The 16,852-nt window shown below is 44.9% G+C and overlaps 1 protein-coding gene across 2 annotated transcripts in view; it reads right to left on the bottom strand.

Annotated features, from left to right (window-relative positions):
- Positions 1-11,066: 11,066 nt before the first annotated feature.
- CRADD (CASP2 and RIPK1 domain containing adaptor with death domain) overlaps positions 11,067-16,852 on the bottom strand; it is an 83,063-nt gene continuing 77,277 nt past the window's right edge. The window contains exons 3-4 of one of the 2 annotated variants that reach the window (XR_010999148.1): positions 13,527-14,596; positions 11,067-12,901 (exon numbers count right to left, since the gene is read on the bottom strand). The gene's annotated coding sequence lies outside the window, so the exon portion shown is untranslated. The remainder of the gene's footprint in view (positions 12,902-13,526; positions 14,597-16,852) is intronic. The other variant, XR_010999149.1, reaches the window with a different exon arrangement.

The following is a 16,852-nucleotide window of genomic DNA, read 5'->3' as shown; positions in this document are numbered from 1 at the left end:
CATCCCCTTTGAGGGTTTCAGAATATCAGAAGGTCAAAAAATTAAAGAAAAAACATCCCTCTTAGGTCAAACACGGGCCTGGCAGAGACTTGGGCAGCCCTGTGTCCTGACTCAGAGACTCGCCTAACAGATGCTTTGGAAAGAATATAAGAAAAGAAAGCAAATGCAGAGCAATCCTACACTTCCACACTCAAGCAGGCACTGTGGGGACTTTTTAAGCTGGAGGCTACATCTGGAGCTTAATTTTTAATAGCCACAGAGATGCTTACTGCTCAGGTGGTCTTTCTCTGCATGCTGGGTAGGTTCACCTTGTAAATGGAAGAGAGGAACAGCCCCAGGGACTGCTCTGGGCTGATGCAGAAACAGCTGCCACCTGCCCCTGCCCCTCCAGGGAGCCCCAACTTCGGGGCATAACAGTCTGGGGGTCTTTGCTGAGAAAGCCTACAAAAGTTATTATCATTAATATAAATTGTGGTGATGGACTCCCTAACTCTGTTCAGAGAGGTTATTATACAGCTATTACACTGCAACAAAATGTGACCACTACTGATCTGGGCTGGTTTGAATTAATGATCCAGAAATGAAAGGCTCTATATCCTGTTAACAGTCTGCCAAGCAATGCCAAAGCCCATTACTTTGGTTTATTTGTAACCCATAAGGAAGGACCCAATGCAAATCCAGATCTGGAGTCAATCCAGAGAAACTTGAAAATGCATCCCTACAGTCTCTCTAACAGGGCAAAGCAGCAACTACAGTGAGGAAACACTCATTTCCATGGTGTTTTGTTCACTCAGATGCATGTTGGAGGGCAATGGGGGAAAGTGACTGGGGAGACATGAAGAGGGACTTGGGCCCCCACTTTGCAAAAGCCATCTGCTGCATCAGAGCTGTAAGGTGTAAATGCAAGACAATTACCTTCAATTTCAGCTCTGGTCAGTGCACAGCCTTGTTTTGTACTTTGCTGGCTGCAGCTGGCAAAAGAGGCAATGGCAGGTGTGCAGGCCCTAGTACGCACTATGGGGACAGGTCCAAGTGGGTACACCCTGTGACGTGCAACCCCTCTCCCTGCTGGTCAACTTGAGCCAGCAGAACCCTTCAGCTGGCACAGGGCCACCACAACAGGACTGTCCCATGGCATGTTTCAACCCAGCTCCCCACCCTACTACCCACACAACTGTTGGTGCAGGGAGTGAAACTTTGGTACAACAGTGATAACTTTATGTCCTTGTGTTAATTCAAGCAATAAAGTGATAAGGGAATACCAAGACTACTGTGCTGGGAGTGAGTTATGATTGTGGGGCCATGTGCCGGTCTTGGCAGCTTGATGCTAGTGATTGCCTATGAAATAGCCCAGGTAGGTTGTGTGGTGGGCTGGCAGCCCAGTCACGTGCAGCACTGCAGGTTTTCCTATCTGCTTGCTGCTGGAGACTGCAAGTAAGGATAAGCATACAAGTGAGCTGAGGCAATCTGAAAAAAAGAAATCACAGCTTCCCTCCCCATCGTTACTATTTGATATGAGAGGAGGAGGAAAAGGGGAAGAAAAGGCAGCCTTTCCTCGAGGCCCCCTGCATCCTCTGCTCCTGAATGAGCTGATGCAACAGCATCACCACCTCAGCAACTGACTGCAGCCTTGATCCAGTCCAGGCTTTCTGCAGATCCCTACTGGAAGGAAGCCATTTTTCTTGAGTGTATTTCCAAGAAACAGTTGACAGGCTTGGCACAGCTATTCCTGGAAATGTTCAATAGGTCATCTTCTGGAAGAGAGTGCTGACTGATGGAATTGAACAGATCTTGTTCTGCGTGCCGTGCACCGCTCGCTCCCTCTCTTGCGATGCTTTGGCACTTGCCTTTGCTCTGTGCCCAGGCCCCCCACTGTCTCAGCCTCCCCACCCACTGGCTTCAGAGGCACACCAGCCTGTGTCCAACCTGCTCTGCACCAAAGTGGCCACAGGATTCAGTGTGCTGGGAACTGCATTTCCCTTCTGGCAGCAGTGCCGTGGTTGTCTTGTGCTGCCAGAACAATTGCTGCGTGAAGGCAATTGTCCCCAGACTGTAAATTACAGAGCTGCCCCCCTTGCACACATGCACCAGCGCCATGGAAACCCTGTGCACATACAGAGAAAGGCGTGTTCGTGGCACTCGGGAGCATGGGGACATCAGCTGTCCGACTGTGCTATCCCTGCTTGTCCCTGATACAAGCATATGCTAGAGATGGGCTTTTAGCTTTTGCATCATGTTGTCATTTGCCAGCAGCGAGGAAGCTCAGGGTGAAGTCATGCTAGGAGAAAGTTTTTTAAGGTGAGACACTCTGGTGAGGCAAAAACCCAAGATCCATGTTGGGTGATTTCTTCTGAGCTTCTCCTGTGTTTAACCTGTTTCTGGTGATAATTGCCAAGGTAGATCTATTCCCTTCACTGTTCTTGGGGCGGATCCTGGCATCTCTTGCTAACTGAGGAAAAGGTCTTGGACAATGATCACAGCCCAACCTGAGCCAGGGCAGGTCAGGATGTCTTGTTGGCACTCCCACCCAGGGTGAAGAAGTGCTGCCGTGTGCCAGGACACCTCCGCCAGCAGCAGTGGGGAGGATCTGGGAGCAGGGACAGTCATTCAACATTCCTACCCTCTATTTACCGGTTTTGGCATGTAGAAACTGCCAAGGATTGTGCCCTCAGGGCACCAATCAGGGAGGAAAGTTACTTCATATTAGAAAAGCACTTAAGTTTGCTCCACTCAGAGTTCCACAGCCTAGCTCGACAGTGTTCCAACCAGCCTGGCTGCAGACGAGGGAGACCTCAGGACCCCACTGCATCTGAGCTTCACGGTCAAGCTTGCCCTTCTGCCCACAATAGGTATTTTATATCCATGTTCAGAGAGTTTTAGAATGGCTGGATGCTTTTAATTCTGGCCTAGATAGCTCCTTGCTGAAGGATCTTTGCTTCTGTAACAGCACAACCCAGAAGGTATGTGCTGTTACCACCAACAGCAGCCATGTAATGCTCCCTGCCCCTGTCCAATGAGAGGAGCAAAAGCAGGACTTGTCTTCATGTCCATCCTCAATACCTGGAGATGGATAAAGCCCTGGAAGTACAGCCTGGGTGTTTAACTAGGAAGCAGCACAAAGAGCTGCCCTTGCCTCTGCATTTGGGCTGTGGCAATTCTGCAGGTTAAATACTATTTTTCTTTTTCTTCTGCACTCTGTGAATGTTAACTAAAATTATTTTTAAACAATGCTTTGCAGGTTCTATGTTGTCCCACTTCATGGTTACCCACAAATAATGTGCACTCTGACAGGAGTTAAATTTCATCCATATATGTAAAAATATCAACACTTTGTTTACTGGTGAGTGGTGCAAGGGGTTGACACTGAGCTCACTGTGGGGTGCACCTGCTCTGCCACATTGGCAAAGCTATGTTTTTCCAAATCTATGCCTTCTAGTGCTTTTTTAGAGGCATTAATAAACATTTCAAATCATCATTTGTTACTGATTTAATTACTGGTTGTCACCATTCAGTATTTCAAACAGCTGACAGTGAGAAACACCCTGTCATGAGCAGTAGGCAAGAGGAACTCTTGAAAAAAAAAATCTCTAAAATAAAGGAGGAGTCATTCAAAGCAACACCTTTTGGGGTCCTTGCCTCTTAGGGGGTGGACATACAGAAAAATGTGCAAAAGTCTTTTATCAAGCATTCATTCATTCAATCATTTATTCTTTAAAAGATTCTCAAAGACTATAATTTTCAGGAGCTCATGGATGCCAGCGAGACTAGGTGCCATGCCTTCCCTGAGGTCTGGGGTTCCTACCCTGGCAGTGGAGGCTGCAATTCCATGGTCCTCTATTCTAGTGCAGTGTTGAGGAGGAGAGCCTCCTGCAAGAGGGGGCTTTGCAGAGCTGTGTCCAGCAGAAGAGCACAGGTTTCACCTGATCCTCTAGAGACCATTTTTCTTTATGCAAGGCTCGCTGAGTCAGCAGGAAAAGCCATTTAAGGCTAAATGCAAGTAGGTCAGGGTAAGAGTGGGGAAGGGGTATAGCAGAAGGGGGCAAGTTGTGGGGTTTTGGGTAACTGCAGGAGAACTGATTGTCCTCCCGCTGGAAAAGAAATTCTAGCCTACAGTCTGAGACAGGATTCACATGGAAGATGTATCTACTAAACCATACAGTATTTATTAATAGAATATTCTTTCCTAAACCTAAGTTTCCTATAGCTTGGTGTCTGCTGATGGGCAGCTAACAGTCAGTGTTGCTTTGTCATTTTGTTCAGAGCTCTGGGATTTTAGACGCTGTTTAGAAACATCTCTTCCATTTTACTTGCCTGTGCATCTCCTCAGTATCGGGACAGCTTGTGGCTGATAGTTCTCAGTGACTCACAGATAAAACCTATTTAAAAAAAACCCTTAGCAGTGATGCACCAGATGTGCAGTGAAATTTTAAAAACATGCTATGACTTTTTAGGAATACATGCAATTAATATTAAACAGATGCCTGAAGTTTCCTGCACAGCTGTTTCTCTGTTATGTGTCATGACTTTTAATGGCACTGAGGTGAGACACACAGACATGAGGAAAAGCTGTGGAGCCATAGTTACAGCAAGCCTATTCCAAATTCAAACTTTTAAAATTCTAGCAACAAAGGGTATAGGGGGTGGCAGGGGTGGTGGGGTGAAGCCAAACCACTGAACCTCTCACAAGGCACAAAATGGAACGTATTTGCTCAGGAGTGCTGCAAAGCAGACAGTCAACTATCTTGGTCAAGGTGACATATACAATCTATTGCTGGGCATTTTATCACTTTTGTTGGGCACCTTCATCTTTGCTCTGAATCTTTCCTCTGAAAGATCTATTTTTGTAGCAGGGGTCCACTCTGTGTTTTTACACAGCTGGGACTAGAACTCAATTATAAGGCTGTATTTTGTTCCAGACTCCCTCTTGCTGTGCATGAACTGTTTGGACAAACAGAGTAGGTATTTTTCCAAGGAAGTTTGTCTACCAAGTTTCAATTTCCTTTTATTGGATACATGAACTCTTTATTACCCCCAGAAAGGCTTCCCTGAAATTCACCTTATCAGGACATCCACAGCTGGTGAGATGGCAGAATTAATGCAGCAGCCATCAGCACTGGCAGCCAGAAGCATCAGGAGCTGACAACATCTTGTCTCAAAAATCGGTACTTTGGTGGAGGGTGGGGGCATTGATTAAATTGACACAAGGGATGGAATCTCAATTAATGTACATACCTATGGATTATCTGGGCATCAATTATAGTCATTGGAGTGAGAATTCATCTCATCCTAGGAAAAAAACATAAGAAAAGGTAGATGAATTGCACCCAAAAGGCACTGACTTCTCTCCCCTGACTGTAAAAGGATGTGACAGGGATCAGCTCTGATGTAGGTGTCACTATGGAAGATGTCTAAAGTTAGATGAATCCTTTGGCTTTATAACACTAAATGTTTGGCCAAAGCTAGTCATCTATAGTCCTTCAACAGTCAGTGGAAAAGAGATCCTTCTAGAAGATATCACGCATTTCTACCTGACAGGTGGGCTGAATTGCCTGCCAATAGGGCCCATCTTCATTCTGCTGTCCATAGGAGAAGTGTAGGAGACATGCCTGCCTAATCATTAAGCTCTAAGTCAGTGAAGCTGGTGAATGGATGATGTCAGGTCTCCATCTTGTAGGGTTTCTTTTCTTCAAGCTCACATCCTCCTCATTCTCAACCTCAGTAAGGGCACAACTCATCTTCTGGCTGGCACAGTGCAAATGTGTTGGTACCTTCACGTTTCCTCATGTATTTTTCTGGCTCCAGGATTAAGCAGCTACCGTGACACAGGAGAGCCCCTGGATGATAAGCAGTTCCAAACTAGATATTCTCTGGTCCCTTACATATATGATGCAGTTCCCCTTCCAACCCACTGCCCTCCCTCCCACGGGGATCTCCTGTGGCCCCAAATTTCTCCAGCAAGAGCTGCTGTCATTCCGTGTGTCATTTTGGAGGCTTGTTATGGTTCTGATATTTGCTTTCTCACAATTCATTACGCCTTCTGCAGAGAGTCACAGACAGTTTATCAGTTACCAGGAGCATGCTTTCTGGGCTGAAAAGCAATTTCCTTTTCTCCTCTTATTGCAGGAGCCTAAAGAGAGTTTGATTTATGCCATCAGTTTTAGATTTAAAAATCTTCAGCTTCACCTAGGTACATTTCCTGGAGATCAGCAATGCTTAGTATAGTAAGCATTTAGTAATGCTTAACAGATGAGCAATTCTGTTATGCCATATGATATCTCTCATACATTAGGTCTGGGTTTTTCCTACCACTGTCAAAAGGTGTCACTCTTCTTTTCCTCTTTCTCCGACCAAGTTTATGATCCCAGCAGAGGTCACAGCAGTGAATGTGCAACCCCACATTTGCCTCTTCTGATCAGCTGCACTTCTAGCTTGCTATTGTGCAGCACTCCCCCTTTGTTGTAGTAATAGCTCTTAAAAACATAAGTGTTAGTCAACATGCTCATGTAGGAGAACACAATGGCATTATCTGAGAAATATCTGCCAGGGAAGTGGCATTCACCATTGCAGGGATGGCTTAAACCCAACTGTTGGATTTCTGCAGGGCTTGTCAGAAGTATGAGCCACTGTGGTTCACTCTGAGGGTCTACACAAACCCACACTGTCCATGGTGGGAGAGGCACAGTGGTACTGGCCATGCATCAGGCCCAGCTTGGGCATACAGCAAAGACACACCATGAGGAACGAGCAGGAACACATCTTCTGTACTGGGCCTAGCACTCACCCCTTACTCTCTTCCAAGTTTGGTACAGGTTGCCCAGGAGGTGGTAGATGCCCCAATCCATTCAAGGGCCAGGTCTCTGAGCAAATTGGTCTGGTTGTTTCCCAGCTGATTGCAATGGGCTGGACTAGATGGCCTTTAAAGGTCTCTTCCAACCTAAACTATTCCATGATTCTATCATTTTATAAAACTTCAGAGAACAACCTGCATTTTTAAAATGGGGCAGTTGAGAGAGATTTTGAAGCAGCTGATACTTCTGTTGAGCTAATTTGGTTCCCAAGGAACCAGCTATTTTGGTCGCCAGTGTATTGAAGCAAGGCTGTGCTTTGACTCACAGGCCCATACCAGAGCTGGGCAAGCCCCTCACAGCCTCAGACCAAGCAGGTTTCTCCAGCCAATGGAGCCTGACCTTCCCATGACACCCTCCAGCTCCACCAGAACTGCACCCAATAGCTTGGGCATTTAGACCTGTCCCCAACCCATGGTGTGAAACCATCAGGAGGACCTGGATGGGATGGCCAAGCCTCATCATCCAGCCCTGCATGGTGCATGTCCTGCTACTGGCAGAGCACTCCTGTCCCCTGTGTGGTAGAATAGTAGGGACTCTGCACCCCTTGGCCCCTGCTGGGTGAGCGGCAGCTGTGGTCAGAAGTGTTTGCTGCTGTTGGCTGTGCTTGGCTAAGTGCCTACTGGTGCTTCTCTTGGGGGATGTCTTTGCTTCATCACTCATGGCTTGTCACCTTGCCAGGATGCACGCCTTGTGGGATTAGCTTTTGGAAATCGCAGCTGGGTGCCTTGTGAGCAATGTCCCTTCTAACAGGAAAGCATGTTAAACCCAGAGCCATCCTGTCAGCTGGATTTCAGAATTAAATCTGATGTGTTGGTAGCGTCTGCCTCGGAAGAGAAGAAAAGAGAAAGAAAAATCCTACTTTCTGTGGCATGTGCTGGCATCTAAGGACAGGGGACCAGCAGACAGGGACCTGGGGCAGCACTGGGAGAGAGCTCTCTGGGAGCTCTGAAGCATATTCCCTCTTCTCTTGACCCCTTTATTCTTGTCCTCTACATGCTTATGCACACACGTCCCTCTCTGACCTGCTTGCTATTCTCTGGATTTACCAGACGCACAACAGCTGACTCACCAGAGGCCCAAGCTGACATGGAAGCAGGGAAACCAACAACTCCTCACAAGAAGCACAGTCTGCAGCTGAAACAGAGAAATCACAGACCTCAAACTCACAGCTAACTGATCAGCCCGACTCAAGACTTCATTTCCACTGTGATTTTCTCCAGATCTTTGTTATTAGTCTTACCTGCTGATATTATGTGCCTCTTGCTTTAGACAACTAGTTTCAGGGGTTTAGTGGATTTCCTTTTTTCAGAGCTCTGTGGGACCCACATATTCGGTAGTGGGTGAGAAAACCTAAGTGTATCACAAGGACGTAAACCTCTAGTTGCCTCTTCACGGCCCATGTTGACATGCTTTGTACCATGACTGAGAAGCACAACCATGCTCCTCAGAGCTCCTCTTTGCTCTGCAGAGGTTTTTGGGGCTCCCCCCGCTTGCTGTACAATGGCTGCTTTGACAACAACCCTAAGTGTGCACAATCTCAGGCTCACTATGCCTTCATTGAACTTTGCTCACCAAAAGTCTGCATCACTCTACAGCTGCAGTCTGAAGTGGTTTCTCAAATGTTGCAAAGTCAGGGACAGAAATGGAGAGCAAGAATATGCAATTATTGAGGTCATTTCACATGCAGACATCAGACCCAATGCCACAGAGAGTCCAGTGAGAAGCAAGTAAAATTCCTTCAGAAGGTTTGGTTTCCCAGATGCCTTTGTGGCTTGTTTATTAATCCTGAGATTTTTCTCAGAAGTCTTTATTATCCAGAACAGGGGTGTGTGCTGTTTGCATGCTGCTTCTTGGAAATTACTGGGAGGCAACTTACTGGGAGGTAATTCTAGATGGGAATCTGAACCAAAGGTGTTGCTTAAGCATTTCGAAGAATAATTGAGCACTTGCTATGCAGTTTGTTTAATAACCTGAAAGACAGATCCTTATCAAAAATCTCCACATGCTCTAGTTACTCAATTGCTTTCTTATTTAAACAAAGCCTATCAAATATGTCCATAGAAATAAAAGTACCTCATAAGAGGCAGTTTCACTGAGGTGTGCCTGCTCTAGATAATTAAATTAAATGCTATATTTTCCTGCTAGTATGTCTTTATATCCCTTTTTTATAGGGGTGCACGCTGTGCACCTGTTGGGCGTTCAAGGGCAATGACTGTGACATGAGTCCCCAGTACTACTCCTGTTAAGGTGCCATGGTGGCAGATGTGGTTGTTAGCTCATCCTGACTGGTCTCAACCAAGTGGAAACATTCCCAGCCCTTTCCAGGAGTTCACAAGGTGAAGCTGGGAAGCTTCACCCTCCTGATGGAGAAAGTATCACTAAAAAATCAAAATAAACATTGAAGCAGTGTAAGAATCTCTGTATGCCTGCTTCCTAGAGAATGGTGTTTGGTGTACATGTAAAAAAACCCAGAAACACCCCACTCTAGTTTCCAAGGAGAACTGAATGATTCTCTTCAGGATAACCCAAAGTTATTGGTGCAAAGATAGACAAGTGTAATAAGTAACAATAAAATAGCTAATGATTGAAAACACAGTGGACAGTGACATGCAGAAGTCGCAGGTAGTAGAATGATTGCACATTTTCAAAGTCAGAAGGGCTAATATTTGAGGCCCACACCTGAGCTGCATGCCACTGGGCAGGCTTACTTAAGAGCTGCTAAATGACCAAGTGCAAGCATCCCAATAGCAGGGAAAAATTTCCTCTACCAGCACAGAACCCAAACCAGAGAGGAAGCGCTGGACCAATTCTGAATTTAAGAAAAAAAGAGATATTGTTAACCAAAAATTAATCCTGACTCCAGAATTAGATCTTCAACTAGGAACACTGCTGATGGGCACTAAGCTTGAGCAGTGCTCCTAGCTAAGGTGTTGTCCTAACCTGTCCTGAGCCCGTTCATGGAGGTGACTGTGTCATGCAGGAACAGGACCTTGGGCAGTTAAATATTATGCCTAGGCACTAATTCCTCAGGACAGCCCTCACAAGAGAGAGAAGTAACTCACCAGTCAGTGAAACGGCCTTTGAGCATATGCTGCAAGGAGCTGTTAAGGTCTCTGTGCTTCCTCTCCATGTGAATGAACCTGTTGCTGGTGTAGTGAAGGTCTGGCTGTCATCCTGAGAAGCCAGTGACCTCTCTGCACAAATCTCAGCAGCCACAGCAAAGCACAGTACCTACTCTGCCTCTGCCCCAGGGTCTAATGGTTTGTCCCTGTCATGGCTTGAGGCCACTTCAAGTACTTGGCTCATTTGATCCTGCCTGCCCTTTCCCAAGTCTATGGCAAGGGCTGGTTCTGTGCGGGTCAGATGTGAAAGTTGTAAAAAAAGAAGAAAGAAAACCCACAGATTGCTAATACATTGTGTTTCTTTTGGGTCAACAGTGGCTTTGCAACCTTGATCTCAAGGTGGAAAACCCCATAAATGTATTAACAGTCTCCTGAGCCATCAAATCACATGTTTTATGGGATTATTCTCACTCCAAAACTCAAAATTATCTTGGTTTTGGAGATTTACCAATATATTTTGCTGAATGGCTCCACTTTTCTATTTTTTTTCCTTTTTCATGGTACTTACTTTGAAGAGAATAGCGCAAAGCAGTACTTGTGGCAGTGAAAAGAGGACCCCATAACCTAGAATGCTTACTACATCCACAAAACTCCCTTTCCTTTTGATTGCCTCAAATCCAAAAAGACTGCTTTTTAAAAAGGAGATAGTAAAAGTACCATGCTTCAGCAGGTTCCAATTAAAGAAGGCCTAATCCAAAGCACACTGAAGTTAATAAGAGACTTTTTGTCTCTTTGCTGTTGGGGCTTGGAGCAGACATTGGCTTCAGAAATGGTACCTGTATTACCTACAGATGTTTTGATGCAGTCTCTTCCTGCAGAAGAGATAGGAATCTTCCTGTGCTATCATCAGCTCTACCCACCAGTTGCAAAGGGAAATTGCAATAAATCTTTTTTCACAACTAAAATGCTAGGTTCAGAAGTGAATTCTGCTAAAACACATACTAATTTTTTAATCTGCTTGTTTTTGTTTCTGGCAAATGCTCATTTTTCTCAGGTCATCAGTTAAAAAAGACACTGCATTCAGGGGAAAAAAAAGCCAAATCACCAGATTTACTTTTGGATCTTAGGCGACAGTAAGACACCTTGAAAGTTAAAATTATTTAGGGAAATCTGGACAAAGATTTTGAATATTCACTGTAAACAGACACAGGTTTTATCAACTGTCCTTTTAGCTCTACTTCTACTATGTCTTGACATTGGTCTATGTCTATGGATAATATGGAAGCTTATAAACAGATTAACTCTCGGAGACTGTTTTCCTTTCCAATAAGAAACAAAATTGGTGGCACGACCACATTTAGCATGAGATGAGCATGCCTTTTATTTTCTGTGAATATAATATGACATTGTTTGTTTTTCCAGACTTTTGTAAAATGTTTTATTCCTCAGATCAATGACTGTCATAAAATATGACTCCAGATGGAAATTTCCCCCACTATATCTGGGTGAAGTGGCTCACAGATGACTGCATTTTCATTCTACACTCCAGCCACTCTTAAATGCTGGCAGTCTGACATGCTTATACCCTAAGATCCTTCCTTTGTGATCATTCATACAGCTTATGCAGGTGAGAATTAGTCCTCTTCGGTCTTGCCATGCTAAGTGTCCACCTGTACTTGCAGAGTACAAAACAGGTTTTTTTTTTTTTTAGTTTTAGTTTTTTAATAGAGCTTCTTTACCACTTAGAATAGTTAAATGGGATGTCAGGTTCTCCTCTGGAGACCAAGGAAGAAAATCAATGACAACTTCTTCCAAGGACTGGAAGTTATGCCATCTGTTTCAGTGGAAGCTCCAGCGGTGGCCACTTTTATGCTTTCTTGTCTTGGAGCTCCTAAACTCTGCCACAAATAAGTAGATACCAATAATACCAGTTTCACTAGTGAGGATTTTTCAACATTGGTTAAGAAACCTGAACAAATCAGAGAGACATTTCTGCTGGCTCATCTTTGCCAAACTCATGCTCCATCCCAAAGCCCAAAGTGGCTGCACACCTCACCACAAGTGATGGAACTGGGGTTCCCCTGGAAGTCAGCCTGCCCCTTGCACCAGTCCTGGAAGCACACTGGGCAAGGAGGACAGGAGCTCCTGTGAAAGTCTCCTATCATCACCCAGACTTTGGCACAAGGGAGTTTCAGGCAAAGGGAGAGAAAGGGAGAAACTCACTGAGTTGCCTCAGTCCTAACAACACTCAAATCGCAGGCTTGTCCATGAGATTTAAATAACTACCATTTGGTCTTAAATTAGCAGAAAATAATAAACATTTTAAGATCTTCTGAGTATTCTACGAGAGAATAAGAGGGCTTACTATACATCTGAAGAATTAAATTGTCTTAATTGCATCCTTGTGCAAAATAAAGCATTACATACAGAAGAAAAATATTTTTAAATGGATGGAAAAATCCACTGGGTTAAAGGAATACTGCTGTCACTTAAATGTATCCCTGCATTTGTGTAGTGCAAAAAACAAGCTTTAATAAAAATGAAGAGTCTAATAGGAACATTTACATGAATTTAAAAATATCAGCAATGGAAACAATCTCATAAAACAAGTAAACCCCTTCCTTCAATATTTGCAACTCAAGTATTACAGCATTCATTTAGGCCCTGGAAACAACAAAGCAACATTAAATTATTAATTATATGCTTTGCTCTACAATATGAGAGGCCAGGTTTTATAATCCTTGTCTAGCTGGGGCTCCTATAATTTTAGTACCAGGTGCAAGTGTTGTATTATTTAGCCCACCTAAAGAAGATGGAGAAATTACCTGATATGATACTCACCCATCAGGTTTCCAGTGGCCTATAGTAGATACTCAGACAGATATCTGGCTTGAAAGGAAACCTTATTTGGCATGAAATTTCACGTCTATTGAAGGTTGTTTTTGTAACCATTAAAAAGACTCTAAGTATATAAGTTATGGATAACTGCCGCTGTGCCCGCCCTGAAGCTCCCTGGCTTTGTCTGCCCGGCCGAGGCACAGTCAGCAGCGGGGGACACTCCCCAGCGGCTAAGACAGAGCGCTGCGCTGTCGGCCTTGTAGGGAGGAGAGGCGGCGTCCGAGGAGGCAATAAGGGAGCTGACTCAAGGCCGGGAATAAGTCTCAGGTTTAATCCGAGCTCCGAGGAGCTCCAAGTGCCATTGTATCCCACGGCTGAAAGTGCCCCCGAGGCTTTCGCAATCATCTTAAATACTGGAGCGGTAACAAGGGGGAAGGGACACCCACCACCCAATGGGGGGATTCGGGGGAGTGGAAGGCAGAAGGACAGACAGACACACAAACCAATGGAGGAAGTTCAAGGGAGGGACCCTGGCCCTCGTCCACTCACTTGACGCCCAAGGTGGAAGATTTTGGGAGAGCGGGATGGGCAGCCAAGTGATGGACAGGGTGCCAGGGAGGGGACAGGGGAATGACTGGGCATTTTCAGGGAGATTGGCATTGAGGGAAAAGCGGGAAAGCTCAGGGTGGAACCACTGGGAGAAAATGGGGGGTGAAGGGGCAAACCATTACAAAACTGTTACAGAAATATAAAAACACAATACAACAGATAACCTGACATTGGCCAACCCTATCCTGGGCTGCATCAAAAGAAGCACGGCCAGCAGGTTGAGGGAGGTGATTCTCTACCTCTTCTCCACCCTCATAAGACCCCACCTGGAGTGCTGCTAACAGCTCTGGAGTCCATATATAGGAAGGACACAGAAGTACTGGAGTGAGTCTAGAGAAGCGCCATCAAGAGGACCAGAGGGCTGGAGCACCTCTCCTATGAGGAAAGGCTATGATAGTTGGGACTGCTCAGCCTGGAGCAGAAAAGGCTATGGGGAGACCTTATAGCACCATCCACTACCTAAAAGGGGCCTACAAGAAAGCTGAGGAGAGAATTTTAACAAGGACATGTAGTGATAGGACAAGGAGGAGTGGCTTCAAACTGGAAGAGGGTAGGTTTAGATTAAACATTAGGGAGAAATTCTTAATTGTGAGGGTGATGAGGCACTGGAACAGATTGCCCAGATATGTTTGGATGCCTCATTCCTGGAAGCGTTCAAGACCAGGCTGGATTGGGCTTTGAGCAAACTGGTGCACTGAAAGTTGCCCATGGCAGATGTGTTGGAGCTAGATGATCTTGGAGGTCCTTTTCAACCCAAACCATCCTATGATTTCATGAAATGAAGAACATGAAATGCAAAGTTCATCCAGAGAAGAAGGTACCAGGGTCATGTGAGTGTGCCCATTATATTGCTTTACTGCCCAGACGGGTTGCCTCCATGGAGCACTGTGCTCATTCTGAGTTAACTGGGAATGAACTGCCTTGAAGGCAAGTCTGTGTTCAGGCTTGGTCCTTGTTGGTTCAGAGCAAGATAAGGTACTTACATTTATGACACCGGGAGTCAACTTCTTCCTCTACATCACATTTTCAGTAGTTCCTCCTGTCAACGATCTCTAGCTTTTTTTCCTCCAAACTGCTGCCAGGAAGACTGCTTTGCCTCTCTTCCCTAATATGCAAACCATGCTCCTGTCAATCTCACTGTCAGAATTGCTTCAAAGTCCTCATCTCACTCCCTGTGCTGGGCTGTGCTCATATGAATTTGCCAAATGTCTGTACACCTGCTCTGGGATGGTTTTCCACCTAAAAAAGAACATGTTGGCATTAAAGCATCATGAAAAAGAAAAAAAAATAAAACCCAAACCCTAAATTGATTTACCTTGTTTACCTGGAATTTTTTTATATAGTTAATCTCTGGAAGTAGGATATGCCTAGTTAAGATCTGAGTGAGGTATAACAGTATCACAATTTACTGAAGGTTGGAACTCTATACAGAATATTAAAACCAAAATATTACCAGATTGTTTCAGAACCTGCAGGAGCCAGATCCTTCCAGAATATATTTTCTGTTTCCATGCTTCTAAAAACCAAGGCATATAGGATTTCTTTTAAATCTCTTTGTCTTTTCTAATTCCCCATGTATTTCAAAGTTTGCATGTAAGAAGAACAAATTTTTTTAAATGAAAAGCAATGAAGTTCATTCTTGCCCCAGTAAAAACTTCAGACAAGGCTGTTAAGCTGTGAAATTAGAGCAAATTTTGCAGGATGGGAAGTTCTTTAGCAATGGCTCTGTAGATGAAACTGTCTAAAGTAACTTGCTCATAAATAGATCTAGAAACTCAGCATCAAAATTCAGTTCTTCATTTACTGTACAGCAAACTGCTCAGTGAGAATTCAAATGTATTCTGCCTCTTATCATTAGGCCTCAGAGAGCATCTGGTCACTCCTGTTGCCTTTGGGTATCCTGCAGACTAATCCCTCCTTGCCTGGTCAGCAAAGATCTCAGTATTTTTTCCCAGCAGGAATAAAATCTCCATGACAGAAGGCAAGGAGGAGAAGAGCACAAGCTTCACTGTTTTTCTGCATAAAATCTTATCTTCATTGGTGGTACAATTACACTGGCAAAGAACTGAGGATAGCAGTGTCAAATCTGCCCCCACTAAGTGCAGAAAAGCTGGTAGAAAGCCAGTGAGCCTGGTGGATGGCTGGAGGGACGCTGAAGGGAGACCAGCTGGAGGGAGTGGGAAGTTCATCTTGACCAGAAAGGACCTGCAGAATTCACTACCCTGTTGGGTGTGCAGTGGTCAGAGCCTACCATTCATCTAAGTAGTAGATTCCTCGGCCGATGTGGAGGTAGATGCAGATGAAGAAAAGTGAGACTCCGTTTGCGTGGAGGTTACGGATGAGTCAGCCAAATTGTATGTCTCGGCATATGTGGGCGACTGAAGCGAAAGCTAGAGAAGTGTCTGCCGTGTAGTGCATGGCTAGTAGGAGGCCTGTGACGATTTGAGTAATTAAGCAGAGGCCTAGTAGAGACCCGAAGTTTCACCATGTTGAAATGTTTGATGGTGTGGGGAGGTCAGTTAGGGCGTTGTTGATGATTTTGAGTAGTTCGTGGTTTTTTCGAAGATTTGGGGCCATTAGGTTATGTCTGTAAGTGGAGATGAGGATAATGGTGATGGATAGGATGAATGATCCTAGATAGGCTTTGATTTGTCCGGAGTGTAGGGTCGTGGCGGTTTTGGATGCTGCTATTTGAAGGCTGGCCAGCCCTTCTGGTCCTAGTGCTTTGAATCAGGATAGGTCGATTAGATGGAAAGGGATGTTTTGGCTTCATTTTAGGGAGGAGGTTATGCTGAGGCGGTGAATTAAAGGGTTGTAGTATCCTAGGGATGTGGAGAAGTTAGATAGGGCTGTTTGTTTTGGTATAATGTGGGCTTGGGTTATTTTTGAGATTTCTAGAGCTAGGGCGATTCCTAGGGCTGTTACCACTAATGCTGTGATTCTGATGTATAGTGGTATGGTTGTTGGGGGTGTTTCTGTTGGGGTGATGAATGAGGTAATTAGGAAACCTGCTGTGATACTTCCTAATGCTAGGTGGGTGATGGGGGAGATAATTGCTGGGTTGTTTTCGTTTATTGGGGTAAGAGGGGAGATACGAACGAAACCTGCCTGAACTAGTACGGTTATACGAATTGTGTATACTGCGGTGAAGGATGTGGCTAGGAGGGTTAGGATAAGGGCTCAGGCATTTAGGTAGGATATGTTTAGGTTTTTGATAATTTGGTCTTTTGAGTAAAATCCTGCTAGGAATGGCATTCCTATTAAGGCTAGGTTTCCGATGGTGAGGCAGGAGGTGGTTGTTGGTAATATTTTTTGTAATCCTCCTATTTTTCGGATGTCTTGTTCACCATTTAGGTTGTGGATGATGGAGCCTGAACAGAGGAACAGTATAGCTTTGAAGAAGGCGTGGGTTGAGATATGGAGGAAAGCTAGTTCTGGGAGGTTTAGACCGATGGTAACTATTATTAGGCCTAGTTGACTTGAGGTTGAGAAGGC

This window comes from Anomalospiza imberbis, chromosome 5, assembly GCF_031753505.1.
Source record: "Anomalospiza imberbis isolate Cuckoo-Finch-1a 21T00152 chromosome 5, ASM3175350v1, whole genome shotgun sequence".
NCBI classification, from domain to species: Eukaryota; Metazoa; Chordata; class Aves; order Passeriformes; family Viduidae; genus Anomalospiza; species Anomalospiza imberbis.
Note: the sequence above shows the minus strand (reverse complement) of the source record. Positions and strands in the feature narration are given on the sequence as shown.